Raw genomic sequence first — 22,716 nt, 5'->3', positions numbered from 1 at the left:
GGTGGAGGATGGGGCAGCTGAACTGGTGGGACGACGAGATGGAAGAAGGATCCACATCCGGGGAGGTGGATGAGGGACGTCGAGCTGTTGTGGTGGACGATGTCATCGGGGAAGAGGCTCCAGCTGGGCAGAGGTGAGGTGGCGGACGGAGGAGGGTGGCATTTCATGGCTAGAGTGGAGAGGTTATGGCGGCCTGGGATTTCGAATGGCGAAAAGGAGGCGATGGGAGGGGGAACCATGACTTAGGGACGCGCTTGTCCAAAATGTAGGGTGTGTTACAAAAGTACCCCCACCAATTTGAACTAGCGGCCCTTTCGTCTCAGGGTTAGAAGGGGATCTCGCGTGTCGAGATTTAGCAGCTGGAGGGAGTTTTCGCGCGCGTTGTAATTTCGGGATCGCAAGGCGCGGGTTGTAAAGGCGCCAGTTTTGGGAGCACGATATCAGAATTTTGGGATATAACAAGGCGCGGGTTGAATTTTAGGGACAAGCCTAACGTGTAATATTGTACTTGTACGTACCAAATAATTCGCACTTCCCTCAACGAAAAAAAACGAAAAAAATAAAACTATTCACACCACACAAAGAGAGAGTCTTGTCCCATTTTACAATACAAATGCTATTCAAAGCTGCACAAAGAGAGAGTATGAATCCATGTTATGTCCAATTAAATTTTTTCGATGGCTATATAATGCATGTAACCTACACATACCAACATTTTAGTGCATTCCAAATGTTTGTACTACCGTTGTAATTCGAACTGAATTTGAATTCGTTTCTCTATTTCAATAAGAATCTACAATCATGATTGTTGCCAACTTCAACCATCATTCGTGTATTACCTTAACAACACACCACATGATTACTATAGAGATAGATATGAACTATGTGTACTATATGAACTTGAATTCAATCTTCTGAATACACTTGATGTTGATTCCGAATAATAGTACATTTTATGTACTAACTATATATTCATAATCTAAACCATGTTCTATACGTACACCATGTTTAACACACAAAATATAGTGGCCCGCCCCCTACATTATGACAAGTATTTATGACTAAGCTGCAAAAGCCACACATTAGCCCAAATTATAATCAATGTTCTACATTATGATATCTTCTTCAAGTATCCATATCCACTTTTTTATAATGAATTATGATCTATTTTCGTTTTTAACACCTTCACGATCCTCTTCTCATTGTAGCTAGCTAGCGCTAATTTTATATCATGCATGCACACACGCCTACACCCCTCTCACCCTCCCTCAGCGTCCACTCCATCGCGCACGTTCGTTATTCCTCTTTAGGTCTTTCACCGCGTTGTGTGTAGGCCCCCCGACTCCTTCTTTCCAGCACACACCTATCGATACACCTCTCTAGCCAAGTGTGCCTACCACAAACACATACTTCCCCTCTTCTCTTCTCACCGTCCATGCCCCCTATGTCCAATACGGTTCCATGCAGGTGCACACTCCCGCCCCTCTTTTTATCGATCTCATAGTCGCACACTCCTCCCCCCTCAACATAGTAGGCCTCTCGCACCACCTCCTAGCCGCACCCCTCTCCCCTGTCTGTCTCTCCGGACCTTATTTGCTTCTAACACATGCATGCCTGTATACATACTGATCTCCCTACATATAGCTAGGTCGACTATAATTCTTTTCCCCACGCACCGATAGACTTACCTCACTAGTTATGTCTCTCCCTTTCTCGGACACACGACAGTTGATCTTCCTATGTAGTTACGTATGCTTGCCACAACCAATCGTCTCCCTCATAATACTTGCATACCTCCCGACCCGTCTCTCACACGCACATGCATAGACAGACAGACATCCCCGCCTCTCTTATTGATATTGCACTCGTACCCTCTATTTGTCTAGCAGGCCTCTCCCACCATTTGTGAGACGCCACTCCACCATCAACCCTCCGACACTCTACCTTCGCCTTTCTCCCAACCTTATTCTTCTACTACACATATCCATGGATGCTGATCGATCTCCCTCTATACATAGCTAGGTCTCTCTCCTTCTCCACACATATACTAGTCGATCTACCTCTCTATAGTTAGGTCTCTGTCCCCTACCCCCCCACCGATAGTCGAACGTTGTAGGTAGGTATCCATGCCACAGAGTAAAACTGCACCTCTGCCCTCTCAAATTCCAGTAGGCCAGCTGCCCTGTATCTTTGACGTGGGCAAACACAAATTCGATGGCACTCTTTGTCGATCGTGCAGCCACACACTTCATCCCTGTTTTTGATTCTATCGATATCTCACACCGATGATCCCTCCACTCTCTTCTCGTGGATCGCTCCCTCTATATATGATATATCCATGACTCTGTTTCACACACACTGCATATGTTACATTTTTTTGTTTGAGATATCATTGACACATTGCCTCGGTTTCGCACAAACCATCTCTCTCACACCCACCCACATACGTACCTGCACCTAAAGAAGAGGTGCACGCAGGATGCACGTACTCATGTCTCGTTCTCGGCCACACCAGCGCAGGTACACGGTGGAGTTCGTTTCTATACGAAAAGTCAGCCCACGTGATAATTTGACGCGTGTAGTGGTTGTTTACTCAAAGGAGGGTCGGGTACCACACCTAGATGGAACAAAGTTCGACTTGACGCGTTTGTATTAAATAAAGTTATATATTCCTCCTCAATGGCGTGTAGTACAGAATATAAAACGATCGCCGTGGGGAAAATGGAAAAATCCGCTCCATTATATACAACGGAGCCTGCCTGCCGGGGTTTGTCTCTCGTCACACCATCTCACACAAGGCGGCGGTGGCTCTCTCTCTCACCATTGGCCAGTTATCCGGCCGCATCCCGTCCGCTAGCGGAAAGGGAGGATGTGCACCGTTTCTCCATTCGACCGCATTGAGGCAGCACGTCCTGATCTGCGGTACCCATTGTTCTCTCTGACCAAGCTCCGGTGTGGTAGGGCCTTTGCCACTTGCTCGCTACCGCAGTATGGACAGAGCTCGGCTGCCGGCGCCCTCCTAGTAACATCCCGATGACCCTCAGGTACAGCTTCCTCCGGCCTTGCTCCACTCACCATCTTCCCATGTTGCTGCATGTGGATCTTCTTTAGTTGTTTGCTTAAAACGTATCTCGGCCGTCGTACTTTCCTTCTTGCAATCTTGTCCTCAAACCATTTTTGATCAACCAACATGCTGCTATCTTTCCCTTATTACATGGAATATGCTTCTTTTTTGTCGGCATATGCGTCTTCAACTCGTGTTATTTGCCAGTAATTGTTTCCTTTCTACCTCTTTTTTGCAAACATGGCTAGCCATTTCACCTTGTTGCTATTGCGACCTTTTGGTGAACTGCACAAATCACTTTTTTTTCTTAGTAGTGTTTTGTGCAGTTCTGCCAAAATGTCACACGGGCAACGTTTTTACATTTCTGTGGGACTGCAGAAAGGGAGATTGGTTTTGCTATCCTCCTCATCCAACTCCTGCCTAATCTTCTCCAACAAGTAGTTAGTCCTAAAGACAGATCACAGAGATGATCGGCTTCTATTTGTGTGTGTTATGTTTCATCATCTAGTTTCACTATTATTGTAATCACACTGACTGGATATCTTTGCAAACAGGGATGGTCAGCTCAATTTTAGTAGAGCTGCACAAAATGATCGGATTGTGGTGTCCTTCGTACACCCCCTTTTTGGCTATAGCGCTGGGTGAAACCAGCTGCCAAGAAATGAATATTGTGCCCAGGAAATGGACCCATGCCTACGAACAGCATCGATCAATTCTATATTTTCTTTATTTGTACACCTTCTCACAACTTTGTCTTCAGTTGTGATGTGAATATTGGCGCTGATCTGCGAACCACTGAGATGCATTAGCAGCCATGGTAGTTTCATCTTGAGGCAAGAGGACACATGAATCCTAAGTCGAAACCTTTTTTTCCTGCGGGAACCAAAGTTGAAACCTTCATATCATCATAGTACAATTTCATTAAAATTATTCGTACATATAAACAAATCCTAAAGGATTGATAGCCATGCCAGAAACAACTCAACTTCGTTTCGCCAACATGTGGGACATCCTTCATCCGGCTCCACCTGCCGTGCAGCAATATCGAGTGCACAACTGCAGGGAAAGATTCACCCTGGTTGTTGTGCCGCATTAGTAATGACTAGTGAGCAGTCAAATCATAGAGCCCCACCTTCGCCACAGTAAGTTGCTCCGATGAAGCAACCATCATTTCTCTATTCCTTGAATCCTCTGGTACTCCCATATTCCCAGAGTAATAAGTTTCTCGGCGAAGCAACCATCACTTCACCTTTCCCACAGTAAGTACCTCCTTGGGCCCACTGAAAAATCACTTTTCTATCTCCATGAAGTGCATTTATTGTCAATCTAACCCTGTCGCCTAAACACCTCTTTGGATACAGTTAGTTCAGGGTTAGTCATGAGTTAGTCTAATTTCTAGCTAAGTTATAGTATCCAAACAAGAGCAGTATAGGACATGCGAGTTGCTCAAAGCATACAGTCAAATTCATACGTGAAAAGGAGCTTTTTTATTTTTGAAAATGGAACGTGAAAGGATCTTCGAATGATATAATTTTCAAATTATATAAAATCTTATCAATAGTCAAAGGCATCCTCGAAGAATACATTAGGCCCTACCCCCTCCGTATAGGTGTATAAGTCACCTTATGAAAACCAAATAATCCCAAAATACTTAGGCGTGGTGCATTAACTCCCACCTCGTTTCTTGTTTCTTGACATATCCACCAATAAGAGATTTGGGGCGTGCATGTTTTCAATGACTTAGACTACCAAACACGACATGCAATGGTTAATTCATTGCATGCAATGCTATTAATTAGTAAATAAATATTAATTTCTCTTGTTTTCCCCTCTTCCTTGGTCACGGTGCACAATCTAAGATGACTTATTCACTAGACGGAGGGAGTATATAAAATCTTACCAATAGTCAAAACCAAGTGTTACTACTACACCAAACAAGTTCAAAATAAGAAACTGGAGCCACTCACGGCACGACACGCCTATCTCGTTTGGTCCATCGGTCAAAGCGCTTCCTCTTCTTGGCATAACAATTGAGTACAGTAATTTTTTAGAATGCTATTAGCATGTCGCTAACATGTGATGAGTTAACCGACCTCAATAGACGGAAAAAACGCCAGCCCGCCGCACTTTGAGAGAGACGAAGAGGGAGAAGCAATACGAGCTGGTAGATTACTAGAGCTAGGGGTCGCACGGAAGCCAAGAAACATGGTGATAGCGTGGGTTGGCCACGTACAGTATGATAAAACTAAACCAGCAAGACTGCCCGATTGTTTATACCCTGCAGGGGTGTCCCAACTAAGCCCATCACAAGCTCACGATCCGCGGAGACAATCCTCCATCATGGGACACCCGATCAGGCTCGGAATCCCAGTGCACAAGACATTTCGACAATGGTAAAACTAAACCAGCAAGACTGCCCGATTGTGCTAACAAATCCCGATAGGAGCTGCACATATCTCGTTCTCAGGGCACACCGGATGGGACAAGCTACGAGTAAAACCAGCCCTCAAGTTTCCCCGAGGTTGCCCATTTCAGACCAACACTCACAGGAGCACTGGCCCGGGGAGGGGGGGTTAAAATAAATATGACCGTTGGGGTCGCGACCCCAAGGGAAAGTTATAGGTTGTTAGGAAAATGTAAACCCAGGGTTGGGCCTTGCTGGATTAGTTTTATTCAAAGCAAACTGGCAAGAGGGTCCCATACCCCTCATCGTTTTGGGGACGCAAAATCAAGGAACATAACACCGGTATGAAGGAAACTAGGGCGGCAAGAGTGGAACAAAACACTAGGCATATGGCCAAGCCTTCCACCCTTTACCAAGTGTATAGATGCATTAATTAAATAAAAGGTAAAATGATATCCCAACATGGAACAATCTTCGACTTCACCTGCAACTAACAACACTATAAGAGGGGCTGAGCAAAAGCAGTAACATAGCCAAACAACGGTTTGCTAGGAATGTGGGTTAGAGCCTTGACATGGCAATATGGGAGGCATGATAAACAAGTGGTAGGTAGCATGACATAGCGATAGAGCCAACAACTAGCAAGAAAAGATAGAAGTGATATCGAGGGTATGGTCATCTTGCCTAAAAATCCCGCCAGTGAGAAGAATGAGTCCATGAAGAAGACAAACAGGCGTAGTCGAATGGATCCTCACAAACGCAACGTTACCGGAACTAACAAGAAGAAGCAACACCGGAAAGAAGCAAACAACATGGTAAACAACCATCACATAAACATGGCATGATGCACAATCAATCATGATGCATGTCTGGTTTAAAGAGCCATGGCATGGCAAAGTGCAACAAACAATACTACAAATTAAGTGGAGCTCAATATGCAACGAGTTGCATATTGACGAAACACCACATTCATTTATTTAGTTCTCTCCCGGTTATGTACCCAAGAAAATTAAATGTTATTAAACATGGCAAGGGGTGAAGCATATGAAAACTACCTATCTAGCTAAGTTTAAATTAGGCCGTTACAACAAACAACAAATCCGGAAAATCCTCATATGTAAATTTTAGAGTTGGTACAGTTCTGCTCTAAACCATATTTTATAGTCGTTAAACATGCAATATAAATGCACCATGCTAACCTAGACATTTTTCTACCCCATTTACATATAAAGTTTATTAAATTTGGAGCTACGGTTATTTAGTTATGAAATAAACCATTTTAACATGTCATATGAGCAAATTTAGACAAACATCATTTCAAACATTTTTAACATGCATGAAAGCAGCATATTATGAAACTAGACGAAATTCTAAGCAAGTTACATGTTTATATCATTTTAATCTGATGCACTATTTGTGAGTTATTAAATGCATGAAGTTTAGGGGCTAATCTGTAAAACTGCACTCTCTGGAAATAGGTAAAATCGCTGGAGTGAAAAAAACATATGCGGGCCGAAACTGCTGGCCCGATAGTGCACAGGGGATCTTGGGCGGCTACTCACGTAGCGGGCCATGGCCCAGGATGGCGAGGCTGGGTCTGGAGGTGGGCCTTGACGCGGTGCAGCAGAAACGGCCCAAGGCGAAGAGGCCGCGCGCGCGATGCAGGCACAGGAGCGCGAAACAGAGGGTGGGGGGTCTTGGCGCGGGCATGCTGGGTTTGGCCCTCGGTCAACGCAGGCGCCGGAGGCGTCGGCCCCCTGTTCAAAGCAGAGGCGCTGGCCTCGAACGACAATGGCGGCGGCAGGAACTCCGACAGGTGACAGGGAGGCCTGCAGGAGGCGGACGGCGGCGGGGATCCACCAGATCTGATGAGGGGAGCCGGTCCCTAATGGTGGGAGTCGAATAGGATGACGGTGGCTTGACTCCTACGAAGAAATGCAGAGAGCAAGTGAGTTCAAAGAGGAGAGACACATAGAAGAAAGGAGGGAAGAGCGGGTGCAGCTTGGCTGACCGGATGCTCGCCACAAGCGTGCAGGCACGGCGGTTGGAGGGCAAGAGAAACCCCAGGCACTTGGGGCTACACTGGTTACTGTTGCTACTGCTGGCGGCGAAGACGAGGGACTTGGCGAAGGAATGGTGACATAGCGGGGACACGGCGGGAACGACGCGGGAACGGAGGCAGAGCATGGATTCGGCCGGTCTTGGTGGTGTACGGCGTGATGATGAGGACAACAACAGCCATGTCGAACTCCTCCTATAGCAAGTACAGGGACAGAGAGAGATATGAGAAAGAGCAACAGGGAAGGTGTCGGTGTCAAAACCGGCGGATCTCGGGTAGGGGGTCCCGAACTGTGCGTCTAGGCCGGATGGTAATAGGAGGCAAGGGACACGAAGTTTTACCCAGGTTCGGGCCCTCTTGATGGAGGTAAAACCCTATGTCTTGCTTGATTAATATTGATGATATGGGTAGTACAAGAGTAGATCTACCACGAGATCAGAGAGGCTAAACCCTAGAAGCTATCCTATGGTATGATTGTTGTGTATGTTGTCCTACGGACTAAAACCCTCCGGTTTATATAGACACCGGAGAGGGTTAGGGTTACGTAGAGTCGGTTACAATGGTAGGAGATCTAAATATCCACATCGCCAAGCTTGCCTTCCACGCCAAGGAAAGTCCCTTCCGGACACGGGACGAAGTCTTCAATCTTGTATCTTCATAGTCCAGGAGTCCGGCTAAAGGTATAGTCCGGCCATCCGGACACCCCCTAATCAAGTACTCCCTTAGTAGCCCCTGAACCAGGCTTCAATGACGACGAGTCTGGCGCGCAAATTGTCTTCGGCATTGCAAGGTGGGTTCCTCCTCCAAGTACTTCATAGAAGATTTTAAACACCAAGGATAGTGTCCAGCTCTGCAAAATAAGATTCCACATATTGCCATAGAGAGAATAATATTTACAAAAATCTAATCTGCTGACGTATTCCGTAGCGTGACAACACCATGGCCAAGCCTTCATTCGAATCGTTTTACCGTCCCACCTCAGCGTGTCATGCGAGGCGGTTTCCTTGGCACGTCTTGTCAAAGCAGAGATCGTGTCCCCTTATCCCGGGATTCTCATCAATACGGGCGTGGGTAACCCAACTGCGCCCATGATTACGGTGCTTGGAGATAAGCGAGTTTTACCAGGCTGGTGGGGACACGTAGTTGCGTCCACCCATATAAGGGGATAAGGATCCACCTTTTCACCTACGCCTTCTTCCTCCTTTGCCTATCCATTTTCGTGCACTCGAGCTCAAGCTCCCAAGTCCGCACTCCCCACCTCAACCTTCTCCAGCCATGTCCGGAGCAGGAGGCAAGTGGATGGTCTCCTCCGTCACGGAGGGACACATCAAAAAACTGAGGACGGCCGGATACTTGTCTAACGACATCGCATATCGGCTTCCCAAAGAGGGGCAGCTCCTTCCCACCCCAAGGCCCCATGAGAGGGTAGTGTTCCTTCCCCACTTCCTCCGTGGACTGGGCTTTCCTATCCACCCATTCGTCCGGGGACTCATGTTCTACTATGGCCTGGATTTCCACGATCTGGCCCCGAACTTCATCCTCAACATCTTGGCGTTTAACGTCGTGTGCGAGGCTTTCCTCCGCATCCGCCCCCATTTCGGCCTATGGCTCAGGACCTTCAACGTCAAGCCGAAGGTGGTGCGCGGCAACCAGGCGGAGTGCGTAGGTGCCATGGTGGGCAAGATGCCCAACGTCCTATGGCTCGAGGGCTCCTTTGTGGAGACCCTGAAGGGGTGGCAATCGGGGTGGTTTTACATCACCGAGCCGCGCGACCCTGAGTGGGTCGCAGCCCCCGAGTTCCAGTCCGGACCCCCAACACGGCTCACGTCCTGGAAAGAGACGGGCCTGTCGTGGGGCAGCAAAGAAGAGGTGACTGGACTGCAAACATGCATCCAAACCCTGGTGAACAAGCAGCTCAAGCTTGTCAACGTAGTCCAGGTTATGCTCGTCCGCCGGATCCTCCCATGTCAACAATGGGCCTTCAATCTGTGGGAGTTCAACCCGGCGCAGCACCGAACTCTGAGCAGGCTCTTCGACACGACATACGAAGATGCCTGGAATGTGCTTTTCAAGGGTGCCGAAGCTCCCGCATCCTCTACCGAGGATCGCGGATTCAGCGCGCAGCGTCACGCTAGCGCGGTAAGTTGTTTGTACTTTTTACAGGGTATTATTTTTTCATAGTTTAACTCTATGCGGGATCTAAGCTCCCTTACCTTTGACAGGATTGGCAGGCGAAGTCCGGACAGATCGACTGTCCGGCTCCTTTGCCCGAAGACCCAGCCGATGCCCGCTTGGCGAAGCTGCTGGTTCCGGCACCCTATGTGGTGCCGGAGAAGAAGGCCATGAAGAAGGCCACGGGGACTCGAAAGAGTGCCCGGCGCCAGGAGGTGTCGGGTTCATCATTCGACAGCTCCAAGGCGCACTCCTCCCGCGAAGACGAGGAGGAGGAAGAAGAGACCTCTCCCCCTCCAACAGGGGGAGGAACCAAAAGAAAGGCCGCCCCAACTGGGGAGGCCGAAGGGTCCAAGAAGGGGAAAACCCTCCTTCCGGACTACTCCACCAACGCCGACGACGGCGGAGAGGAGTGGCCGCTCAGGGCCAAGCCCCTGGCGAAATCGTAAGTATCCGGATACTGGAGTAATTCATAGTATTCCTTTATTGCACAGCTTTCCCTTATGTCGAATATAATTATGCAGCCCACCCAAAGACCGGCTCGACGCGTCGTCGAGCGGTTCACTAGACTCGTCGGATGTGATTTCGCTTCCGACGGCTACCTCTCCCCGCCCTACGGACGATGCCGAAGTGTTGTCCCAGCAGGTTCCAAGCCAGGAGGAGGTGGTCCTGGAGGCGCCGCAAGGCAACCTCCCGGACTCCAGGAGTAAAGGGGATAAAACCCCCCAGGGCTCCAAGTCCAGCCCTAGGCCGGACACCGCTCCGGAACCTTCAAAGGTTCCAGGGTCTGACGGGCGACCTCCTTCCAAGAGGATCAAGCCCACCGCGCTGGTGACCTCCGTCCAACCGGAGGCGCTGGACAATCTTTTGGAGGTTCTTAAAGGCGCCTCCATCGACAAGGAGCACCGCACTATTATGAGTGCGGTGGTCCAGAAGGTTCAGTCCGCCAAAAGCGGACTGACTGAAGCTTGTGCCAGCCTTTTAACAGCCTTTGAGGTAAGTAAAGAATGTGTAAATAATATTACCGCATAGACAGTAGCCCCTGATGCTCTGTTTGGCGTTCGGAAAGAAAAGCCGAATAGAGGATCAAATAAAATTCGCAGGAGTCTAACAAAAAGGAGTCAATATGTGTATGCAGGCTGCCCTGCTGGCGTCCACCACACTGACTGCGGAAGTGGACACGCTAAAGCAGAACCTCGAGCAGTCCGAGCAAGAGCTCGGGTGTTCCAAGAAGCAGCTCGAGGACAAGGAAGGTAAGAAATACCTTGTTTAGATATATATATATATATAAAGTGCAATTGCAAAAAATGACAGGATTATGGTGGGTATTGTAGGGGCCACGTCTGAGGTGGCGACCCTTAAGCAAGCGCTATCCGAGGCCGAGAAGAGGGCGGCCACGGAGCGCATCGAGCGGGAGAAGTATGAGGCCCAGGTTGGCAAGGTGCGGCAAGAGCTCCAGGCTCTCATGAAAAAACATGAGAGCTTGGAGCTTGACTCAAAGCGCGAGCGTCCGAGCTTGCGATGGCTATTAAAAACGCCGAGTCTGCCAAGGCCGAATCCCAGAAGGCCCTTCAGGAGTTGGATGAGGCGAAAAAGATAGCGGCGGGTAAGGCATTCTTTATGCAAAGAAAACACATAAAAGTGAGTTACTTGTTACTTACCCGAATCCGGAGCTCTCTAGGAGCATTCGCATATCTTTCCCGTAGCGTGTCCGATGCCGCCACATTCTACCGAGCCGAGGAAGGCAGCTCGACAGAGAAGGTGTTCTGGTCTCAGTATGCTGAGGCCGGACACCCCGTGCCCCTGAGCGACCAGCTGAAGCAACTGGTCGAGCTCCACAAGGTGGCCGAACAGGCCATGAAGGGCCTCATAGTTCGGCTGTGGCCTGGAGAGGCTCTGCCTGGGAGCTATTTCGGGCTGGTGCGGCAGCTAGTCGAGGCCTGTCCGAGGCTCGAAGTCATCAAGCACTCTGTCTGCATTGATGGTGCTCGTAGGGCCCTTGCCCGTGCTAAGGTGCACTGGGGCAAGCTGGACGGTGAGAAGCTTGTGAAGGACGGGCCACCGCCGGGGAAAGAGCATCGCAAGCCCAAGAATTATTATAAGGATGTTCTGAAGGGTGCCCGCCTTATGGCGGATGAATGTTCCAGGTATGTAATTTTTCAGTAAAACTTGCTCGTTTTGTCCTGTGCGCTGAAAACTTGTTCATATGCGCTAAGCAATGCTGTTGGAATTTAAAATATTACCTTCTGTGCGGCTGTTTATCAATTCTGGGAGATGGTGAGTCGTCGGCTTCTGCCCCCGTGCCGCTAGTGCTGGGGTGTCCGGGGATAAATCTGAGCGCTCTTTTTCCCATGTTTGGGTCCTTCGAGGGAGGCACTCAGCAGAACGAACAAGGCCATCGGACTATAATGCGTGAACACTCTCACTTAGCCATAGAATTCTATAATTTTAAATTTCGGCGAAGCCCCTGGTATTCGGAAGACCGAGTTCGGGGCGCTATCCACGCCTTGGCCGGACAAAGCCGACTCCTCGCTCTAAGCGGCATAAGTCTTTAAGGACTTGAAAAACCTCTCGAACAGCGACTAGCTCTCGCTTCATCATGACGGTCAGTCTTAGCTTTCTCTACTGAGGTGCTCGGCCCAGCTCAACTGGGGCACAATCGCAGTAGTTCTCCTACTGCTACCTTAGCCGACATTGCGGAACTTAAGTCACCAAAACATAGGAGCCGGGAAAACCCAACTATTGACCCAAGACATGATTCGGAGCCGATGCATATAATGCTATAAGTTCAGGGTGCCGCACTTGTTAAAGTGTTCAGACTTCTCACACCATATTGAGGGGTACTAAAGCCCCTGGCGTATTTTGGTTGTACCAAAGTGTACGGGTGCAACATGTCATTAAGGAACATATATTTGTAAAAAAAGAGTAATGCAAAAATAGACAAAAGCTATGCATTATTTATTAAAAAAAGGGTTGCGATCAAAGCAGAACGATACAAATAATGCGATAAGAAAAAGGTTGGACTATTTAACATGTCCATTCCAGGGTCAGGCTGTGGAATTGTATGCGAAACAGGTATACTGCTTGTGATAGAGACCACCTGGGAGTTCCGTAATGCGGCGTGGCTTGTCCACTTCCCTGGTTCTTGCATCGTTTGTGCGGCAATTGAACTGCCGAACAGGCCTTCCGAAGAATGGAGTCCTGAAAGTAAGAGAAAATTAAAAGTTCGGCAGCCCCTGGTGTGGTTTAAGCCGTGTTTCGGGCGTGCCGTGATGGAGCCCCTCCCCCTGTACCCATGGTATTTCTAGAGCGTAGTTATGTACACGAAGCACTGGTGTCACATTTTCGCGAGGGCTGGGGTTTGGGCCGCACTACTATGCCTGCTTGGAATGTGCCAGGCGGTCTTGTTGTAGGTTACTCTGGGCGCGCTTCTCTTCTCGCTATTATTTGCGTATGTTAGCCACCATACTTTATTAGCGCTTACTACAGCTCCACCTCATTACCTTACCCTACCCAGAAGTTTAAATAGTCTTGATCTCGCGGGTGTGAGATTGCTGAGTCCTCGTGACTCACAGATACTTCCAAACAGTTGCACGTGCCGATGATATCAGTGCAGGTGACGCAACCGAGATCAAGTGGGAGCTCGATGAAGATCTTGATCGTTGTTTTGTGTCTTTTCCAGTTGATCAGTAGTGGTGACCAGTTGGGATGATCGGGGATCTAGCATTTGGGGATGTCTTCTTTTATTTTGGTTCCGTAGTCGGACCTTTGGTTGTACTCTGGATGATGTATGTTTAACTTGTTATTTGTGTGAAGTGGCGATTGTAAGCCAACTCTTTATCCCTTTCTTATTCAATACATGGGATTGTGTGAAGATTACCCCTCCTGCAAGGAAACCACCATGCGGTTATACCTCTAAGTCGTGCCTTGACACGTGGGAGATATAGCCGCATCGTGGGTGTTACAAGTTGGTATCAGAGCCGACCCTCGCAGTTACACGGATGTTTGCGGACAGGTGCGCGGTCATGTTGTTCATGACGTTTGTGACCCATCATGGCACACGGCATGGCACATGTACCGGACTGGATGTATAGACATATGTGCCAAGAGGGAACGTTCCTGTGGCCTGACGAGGATGTCGGTTCCTTTGAGTGGGGGTGTATGTAATAGCCTGGCTTGTTAGGGATGTTAGGCTACTCATATCAATAAAGAATTCCTTCTTTTCAGGGAGCCCATTCGAAAAGAACTCCAAATTTAAGCGTGCTCAGCTTGGAGTAGTTTCAGGATGGGTGACCGACCGGGAAATTGCTCCCGGGTGTGCACGAGTCAGGACAAAGTGCGCAGAAAAGACTAGTATTGATCTGTGGGCCAATCTAGATCCCGCCAGGAGTAACGACCACCGGCGAATGTGTCTGGGGCGTTGCAAGTTAGTAATTAGAGCCATCCCCGACTTCGGAGCCCCCTGCTTAATCGAATCGCTGACGTTGTTGAGTCTAGAAAAAAATGTTTTGAGTCTTAGGATTATATATATCGGAGAGTAGGATTCTTTTTACTCCTGAGTCCCTTCGTCGCTCTGGTGAGGCCTCCTGACATAGAAGTATTGACTTTTCTCTCCTCAAATTTCACTAAAAAATTAGGATCACGCGGGTATCTTGGAATCATTTTGGTATTCTTGTGACAAGAACATTGTTCTTGGTTCCTCGTGACATTTAGGGGTTGTGGCAGTGTCTCGGGGAGTTGAACTCCAAGGTATGGTCGTCATAATTTTATCATTGTATTTCTGGAATACCTGAGTTTGCCGACATTGAAAATCTCTTTTATGCAGTTGTTGGTGAGATAACCACGATGCCACCAAGTACTAGGGCGGGAGTTCGGGAGTATTGCCATAATTCGTATGACGGATGCTTTTCGAAGGTTGAGGTACACGATTTTCGAAGGTTTCTTGGTTATGTGTTGACTGATGGATACAGCTGGATGTAGGGATTGTTAGTTTGGGTGAGATATTATGCTTCCCCTGTATCGCCAACACCTGATTGCATAACCAGAAAGTTTCAAGAGTTTATAAGTGGGAATTCAAGTAGCTCGTAGGATATGTTTCCAACAGACACATGAGACGATATGGGATCTATCATATGTTGGTTTCCGGTTTATTCTACAAGCCAATCCTTTTTTTTGTTTTGTTGTGGTATTCGAGTTGCTTCAATGTCAAGTGTTGATTCCATACCTTTCTAAACTGTGTTATCATATTTCTATGGGAAAACTAATCCTTCTTGTTTATCGAGATTGTCATGTCAATTCTTTTCCAACCGGTTTGCTTCTCATCAAGATGATTCTATCATTTCCCCTTTCGCAAGATCACCTCTCAGTTTCCCAACGTTGTTTGTTTCATCCGTTCCCAAGTTGCCTTTGTATTTCCCGCCCTCCCACCCTTTTCTTCAAGGATTCAGATTTTCTTAATCATGTATCCTTTTATTTGTGAGAAGTCTCTTCGGTCTTTTCTTTCAATGTTTTACCCGGTGTTTCTTATGAAGATGCTAAGGGAGCTTCAAGTTCGTCACTCTTCACTCGTTTTCTTCTCCGGTGGATTCAATTCATGCTTTGATCACATCCTTTTCCTTGTTTCAAATATTTTCTCATGCCGGTGCACCTCTTAATCTTTCACTTGTCGCTACTCATTTGCTTGGGAGTGCTGAAGATATCTCAGAAGGCTCGTCTTTTCATTCAAGATCCTTTCAACCTCTTTCGAGGTTGTTACCTCATTCAATACATTTAAATCAACCGGTGCAATCTCTCTTTTAAATCATTCAACGGTGTATCTTTTGAGTGGGCCCTAACTCACAGGTCTTTTTCCAGGATCTTACCTGACTCTTCTATTTTCCTGGTGTTACCATCAAATTCTTTTCCAAGTTTGATGTAAGAATGAATTATCATCAGTCATATGTCTTTCTCCAAGATCTTTCAAATTCTTTTCATCGTTGGCTCAACCTTTCTATTCTTCATTCTGGAGTGCCTCAATAATTCATGGTGCCGTATCTCGTCGTCATTCTCAGATTTTGAAGACCAAGGAAGTGTTTCATCTAAATCTTGGTCCGTTCTCTCGAAGTTTCATAGTTCTAGCTTGATGCCATCCTCTCATAATTGTTTTCAATTGTGAGAATTCTTTTCAACCATCCGTAGCAATTCAGGAGTCTTTCAGTTTGATTCTCCGGAGCCCATCATCTTAGAATGATTCATTCCAGCTTTCAGCTCTCGTTCTCCAATTCTTATCGGTGATTCATCCCTTTACTTCATTCGTTTTCAATTATTACGGTGGTTCGTTCAAGATTTCTCTTCCTTTGTTATCGTATCAACTCATTCGTTCTTTCAAATCCTACCGACAATTCGTTGAAGACCTTATTCAAGTTTGTGCTATATCTATCTTAATCCTTTCTGCGAATAAGTAGTATGCCAAATCCATTGATTGTCATCAATCTAAATTGGTGAAGGATACGCATAACATAATTCTTATTCTTGGTTCATCCAGGTGATTCATCTTTCTCTCTGGAGTTGTCCTTCATATCACATTCTCGGTTCGAGATGCTTCATCTTTTCTTTTTCAGAGTTTGTTCATGATATCAATTCTCGGTTTCTAGCTGTTCATCTTTCTTTTCTAGAGTTCAATGTTTTCGCGGTCATATCGTCGTGAAGCTCCATCTAAATCATTGCAAGGCTTCACCTTGTGTTCTCAACTTCTCTTTCCTTTCATCATCCTTTTATTACTGGAGTTCTCATGAAGGCTCAACATGGTGGTTCGTCAAGGTTTCCTTTCATTCTTCAATTGTTCTTCAATATTTTTCTCGGAGTTAAGATCCGCCAAGCCATACTCTAAATTAAACATGGTGCTCAAGACATGTTTGTTTTGATGAGGTCAAACATTCTTCATCTGGCATTTCGAAGTGCAATTCTTTCTACCTTATCTTTTGAGACAGTGTTGTGTCATTCTTGACAATTTCCCTTCGTGTTTCAGGATTCACAAGTTGTCTGGAATGACATATTTTAAACCCATCATTTTCAATTCTTTCATGAGATCCTTTGCAACCCATCAATCTCTTCATTGGAGTTATCTTGGGGTATATTTCACCTAAAGCCTTCCCTAAGGATTGTTGCTATTTATGGTGCTTATAAATGACCCAAGCTCTTCATTTATCCTTCTGGTGAAATAAGTTTCTCATCTCCTTGTTCATATCAATCCAATCTATTGTTTTCCGTTAGTGGCAGAATTTCACCTCATAGTATTGAGAAGTTTTCCATAAGCCACTACAAGATTATTCCTTTCGTTGTTGGTTTTCCAACAACTCCGTTATAACCTTCTTAGAAGGGTGTTTTCCAAGCTCATTTATGGCAGAAGTTTGGCATTTTATTCTCCATTCCGTTTTTCCAATGATCTATTTTCTATTCTTTCGTTCCGGAGGCATAGTGATGTTGCTCTCTTCACCCATCATCCCATTTTTGTCAAAGATCACGTTCTTTCCTTTTCTTATCCATTCAATCGGAGTGTCGTGCCCTCTTTTCAAGTTATTCCCATTTAGTCAAGTTTTACCTCCCTTCTCAATCGGAGTGCTGTCTGAAATCTTTCTTATCCCTTGTGCCATTCTTTCAATAGTTCCGGAGGCAGTGTGTTGTCGATCTCATCAAGTATCCTCTCATCTTGTCAAGTTCATGTTGAATTCTTCCATTTATAGTCGGAGTGCTGTCCAAATTATATCATTCTTATTCCTTCTCTATCTTGTTTTTGCCGGAGTTGTTTCAATATCTATCCTGTCACTTAACCTCTTGGTTCTCGTCGTATCCCATGCTCCTCTTTTATAACGGAGTGTTTTCAACTTTTTTCATCTTCGTTGTATTCTTTCTTTCAATTTGTTCAACCTCACAAGGTTCTTTGGTTTCACTCATTTGTCAAAGAAGCAACTTAGTTTTACATGTTTCCCTAGATATCGGGACGAGATCCTCTTGTAGTGGTGGAGTGTTGTAACGCCCCGGGACAGTTGCGCTAGGTGTCTTCCAGTTATTCGCTGTTGTTGCCTTGTCATCCGCTTGCGTGTTGCATCTTGCCATGTCATCATGTGCATTGCATTATCATGTTTTCAAAACTTGCATCCATCTGGGTTTCCCAGTTCTTTCCGCTGTACGTTCCGAGCCCAGACACACTCGCACGCGCCCGCGGCATGTCCGAAATATTATTTTTACAAGTGGTCGGAGAATTTTCTCAGAATGGGATGAAAGTTGGTGTGCGGTCTTATTATAGTGTAGATAGAATGCCTGTCATATTTCATCGCATTCGGAGTTTGTTTGATGCCCCAAGGGATAAATATAGCCGGTCATACGTCAGACGTTTTCGGTCTCTGGAAACCGTTGCCGGGCAGCCTTCTTTCCTCTCCTCTCAGCCCAAGCCCCTCTACACAGTCCATCTAGCCCGCATACCTACCCCCTCCACTCCGGACCGTCCGATGGCGATCGAACGGCTCCGAAACGGAGCAAATCCCCCAACCCTAGCTCCTCCTGCTGTATATGGACAACCCTAGTCCATTTTTGGCCTTCTTCCACCCTCCTCCTCATTTTTAGCGCACCCCCAGCCTCCACCCGCCACTTGTCGCCGCCAGATACGCTCCGCCGCCGCCACTTGGTCTCTTCCCGCGCCGCCACCTCGCCGTCGCCACATGGCACGCTCATAGTGGCCAGCCGCCACCGCGCAGTCGCCTGCAGCCAACGGGATGGCGCCACGTGGCCCCTACTCGCTCTCCTCTGCCATGGCCCTGCAAAGCCCGCGGGAGGCCCGCCCGGGCCCGACCGCCATCGCCGTCCGCCAGTTGCATCACCCGAGCTCTAGATCGGGAGGAGCCCCGATCCAGAGCCCTCGCCACTGCGACCCCATCTTGCCTCCTTCGCCGCGCTTCGACCCCGCTGCCTGCAAGCCCCACCGGCCACCAGGTCCCTCACCGCCCCTTTCCTTCGCTTCTCCCCGTCGGCCTCACCCTCTTCCTCTCTCCCGCTGTTGCAGCATCCTCCAAGGACCATCGTCACTGGATTGTCGTCGCTGGTCCTACTCCGGCCAGATTCGGGCATGGCGCCTCGGATCTGAACCCCATGCGCCCGTTCCATACGCTCTTGACCTTCCCTCGCCTGTCGCCTGCTCCCGTCTATGTCTAGGGTCGCAGCTAGCTCCGGCTTCGAGCACGGGAACGAGGACGAAGACGCGCCCGCTCCCGTTGACCGCGCGCTCGTCCATCGCCTCGTTGCGCCACTACCAAGGCCCAACTGCGTGCCCCCTGCCGGCCTCCCTCCTCCATCAAACGGGCGAAGGCCCATGCCTCAGTTTCATTCCAGTGTTTTGAGGATTCGTTCGACTATGTTGGTTCATCTTCTTCATGGACTCGTTCTTCTTCCTTGCGGGATCACAGGCAAGATGACCATACCCTCGAAATCACTTCTATCTTTGCTTGCTAGTTAAACGTTCTATCGCTATGTCGCGCTACCTACCAGTTGTTATATCATGCCTTCCATATTGCCATGTCAAGCCTCTAACCCACCTTTCCTAGCAAACCATTGTTTGGCTAAGTTACCGCTTTGCTCAGCCCCTCTTATAGCGCTGTTAGTTGCAGGTGAAGTTGAAGTTTGTTCCATGTTGGAACATGGTTATGTTGGGATATCACAATATCTCTTATTTAATAAATGCGTCTATATACTTGGTAAAGGATGGAAGGCTAGGCCTTATCCCTGGTGTTTTGTTCCACTCTTGCCGCCCTAGTTTCCGTCATACCGGTGTTATGTTCCTTGATTTTGCGTTCCTAACACAGTTGGGTGTTATGGGAACCCCTTGATAGTTCGCTTTGAATAAAACTCCTCCAGCAAGGCCCAACCTTGGTTTTACATTTGCCTAACAACCTAAGCCTTTTTCCCTTGGGTTTCCGGAGCCCGAGGGTCATCTTTATTTTAACCCCCCGGGACAGTGCTTCTCTAAGTGTTGGTCCGAACTGGGAAACCTGCGGGGCCACCTCGGGGCAACTTGAGGGCTGGTTTTACTCGTAGCTTGACCTATCCGGTGTGCCCTGAGAACGAGATACGTGTGACTCCTATCGGGATTTTTCGGCACATCGGGCGGCTTTGCTGGCCTTGTTTTACCATTGTTGAAACTAGAAAAGTGGCCCGCTCGATGCACGGGCTAGAAATTTATAAATTTGATTGATGGGAACATATGATTTCATTTTTTATCTTTTTTTTTTTGAAATTACATGCGATGCCATTTTTAAATATTAGACTTTTGTGAAAATAGTTTTATCTTTGGTATATTTGGGTTTTTACCCATATATAAATATTGTGTTATCCCTTCGTCATTTATGTGTTAATTATGCATGATGTACTAACTTTTTTTATGATCAGTTCCGTTGTTCAAATTGTATTTGTATTATTATTTAGATTGTTTCTCATGCTACTTAGTATATTTTTTTGTAAACACAAATTTAGTAGTTATCATTGTTTTTGTGTAGGCATCTATTAATTTGCTAACGATGTTCAAGATTGGTAGGTATTTGTTTCAATATATAGCGATTCTTGCACTCCAAGTGATTTCGTTTAATTTCGATATAAACTGTTAGATTGTATTTATATATTGCACGCATCCACTAAAACTTTCTTGGTAGGTAATTGTGTTGATGGTCATTTGATTTAGTTAAGTTAAGTTGAGACACGCGGTAGTGACGGACCTAGAATAATGGGCTTGGGGGTCACCGCTCAAAGTTTGCATTAAACATCGTCGTAATCTCAACAATAGTCTGAAAATAGCAACAATGGGTATTTAGTGTTAATTATATAGTAAATTTTATTTTATAATTTTGGAAGGGTGTCGTGGCACCCACGACACTCTCACTTGATCCGTCCCTGACACACGAGCTCAATTAAAATAGGATTGGATAGTATTGGTCGTTCTATGGTAGAACCACTTGTTGGGCGTGCCGTGTACCAAACTCTGCTTCAGATTTTTCCTTAGGGACCATAAGTGGAATAAAACTCGCTTAGCGGTATCAAACAGTCGCTTGTATCACATTAACCTAGTTTGCTCTTAGACTGTCCACTTTTTACAAAAGAAACATCATCCATAGTTCGACTATCCTCTTTCTAGAAAAGAAAGATCGCCCATAATTTTTTCATTAGAAATGCATTGTGCATAGTAAAATACATGTATAGAACATCACTGGTTCCCAGAATGCTAATTGTTCGCCATCCTTTGTATGTAGTCTTCTCGACTTCTGAGTAGAATTTTTCTGTCTTATTTCTATAAAAGTTCATTTCTTCTGCAGGTGAAATATTATGGGATTTATACCAAAAAAGGCCCATGCAGATGGACATAGTGACCACACATCTTTCCTACGCACCCTAAAAACATTCGCCTTTCCCCTTAACACTTTCACACAGTGACATGTTCCTCTTGCCCGATCCCCTTTCTCTCTTTTAGTCTTCCCTACTCTCTCCGGTCACTCCAACATTTCTGCCGCCGGCGACGAATAGCTCCCATCAGCTTTCTTCCTTGATTCTGTGCCTTGAGCTTGCTCGTCCCCACCTACAGCCACCCCCACAACTCGATTCTTTGTTGCAGCCACAGGGTGCCCCACGGCTCGATTCGTCGTTGCAGCCACAGTGTGACCTTCGACGGCGGCTGTTTTTTCTCCTCGTGTGCATCCTCGGTCTGCTAGGCTGGTAAATAGCGATGGAGGGGTAGTAGGGTCCATGCTCGAGCTGCGCAAGGGAGGAGGCGAGATCATCGATCTACGCGGTGTTGCGGTCAGCGTTCGTGTAGGTGATGTGGGCGTGGATTTCGTCTCCCGTAGTCAGCTTTGATACATCCAAAGTGTGATCCATCTTTAGTCAACGTTCGTGCAGGAGACGTTTTCTTCCCCTTGAGCACCAGATGCATCCTACACATCGCCGACATTCTTCGAAGGTCCCCTTTTCCCTTTTCGGACTTTGTCATATACTTTTTTCGTAACCGGTTCCTCTGTTTGTGCGGTTGAACCAATATAATGTAATTAAGGGAATGCTTGTTAGTGAAAAATGTTTTCCCATTTTCCCTTGAAATCATGGAAAAACATGTGATTCTGTTTTGAAGTATAAGGTACTGTAGATAATAATTAGTGAGTGAAAATAAAAAAGAATGTAAGTATATTTATATGCACACATGAAAACTGAACATGTGAGGTTCGTGGGGGTGTTGTTGTCCCCAAGCACCGACTCGGACGTGTAGTCATTGTCCCAAAGTGAGGTAGCTCAAAAATTTGTCTTCGTCCGTAGCATACGCAGCCAAGCTTGGTCATCGTATATTTTTGCTCGTCTTTGTTCAGATGTTGTTCGGAGTTCAAACTACGAAAGATCCTCGAGTGGTCTTCTTTTTGCTCCACTTTGTTGTAGTTAATCTCTTCATTCAATAGCCTATTTCCAAGTTCGATTATTTCTGAACAAACTGGGAGCTCAATTCCAGGGTTTAGCTTGAGTTTATTTTCGAGCTTGTCTTTAATTCCACCAAGGCGCGTCCTTGTTTCTATGAATTTGTGGCATAACATTGGTCTTCTTATTATTATTTTTAATATTTATTGTGGGGTAAGACCCCACAACCCATTTATTAGAAAAGGAAAAGGTTCAACAATGTACATGCACTGAGACTGTGTCAAAAAAACAAGATAGAGGACCTACCTAATACTTACCTATATTTACAAAAGGTCACTAACCCAAGCTATGAGTTGACCTCTAACGCTAACACTAAGCCTGTGAGCTAATAGAAGGATGTCATGTACAAAATTACATCTCCAAGAGGCAACACAAGCCTGCTCCCCCCTAAAGATCCTCCCATTTCTTAAGATCTAGATATTCCATGCTGCTGCACTACAAAAAAACACATCCGTGACATTTGGGCCGAACGAAAAAAAATTATGTCATACTTATGACACTTCTATGACAATAATTGTGACAAAACACGGTATCATCATAGAC

Source organism: Triticum aestivum, chromosome 6A (assembly GCF_018294505.1).
Source record: "Triticum aestivum cultivar Chinese Spring chromosome 6A, IWGSC CS RefSeq v2.1, whole genome shotgun sequence".
NCBI classification, from domain to species: Eukaryota; Viridiplantae; Streptophyta; class Magnoliopsida; order Poales; family Poaceae; genus Triticum; species Triticum aestivum.
The sequence above is the reverse complement of the archived record's forward strand: the minus strand, read 5'-3'. Positions refer to the sequence as shown.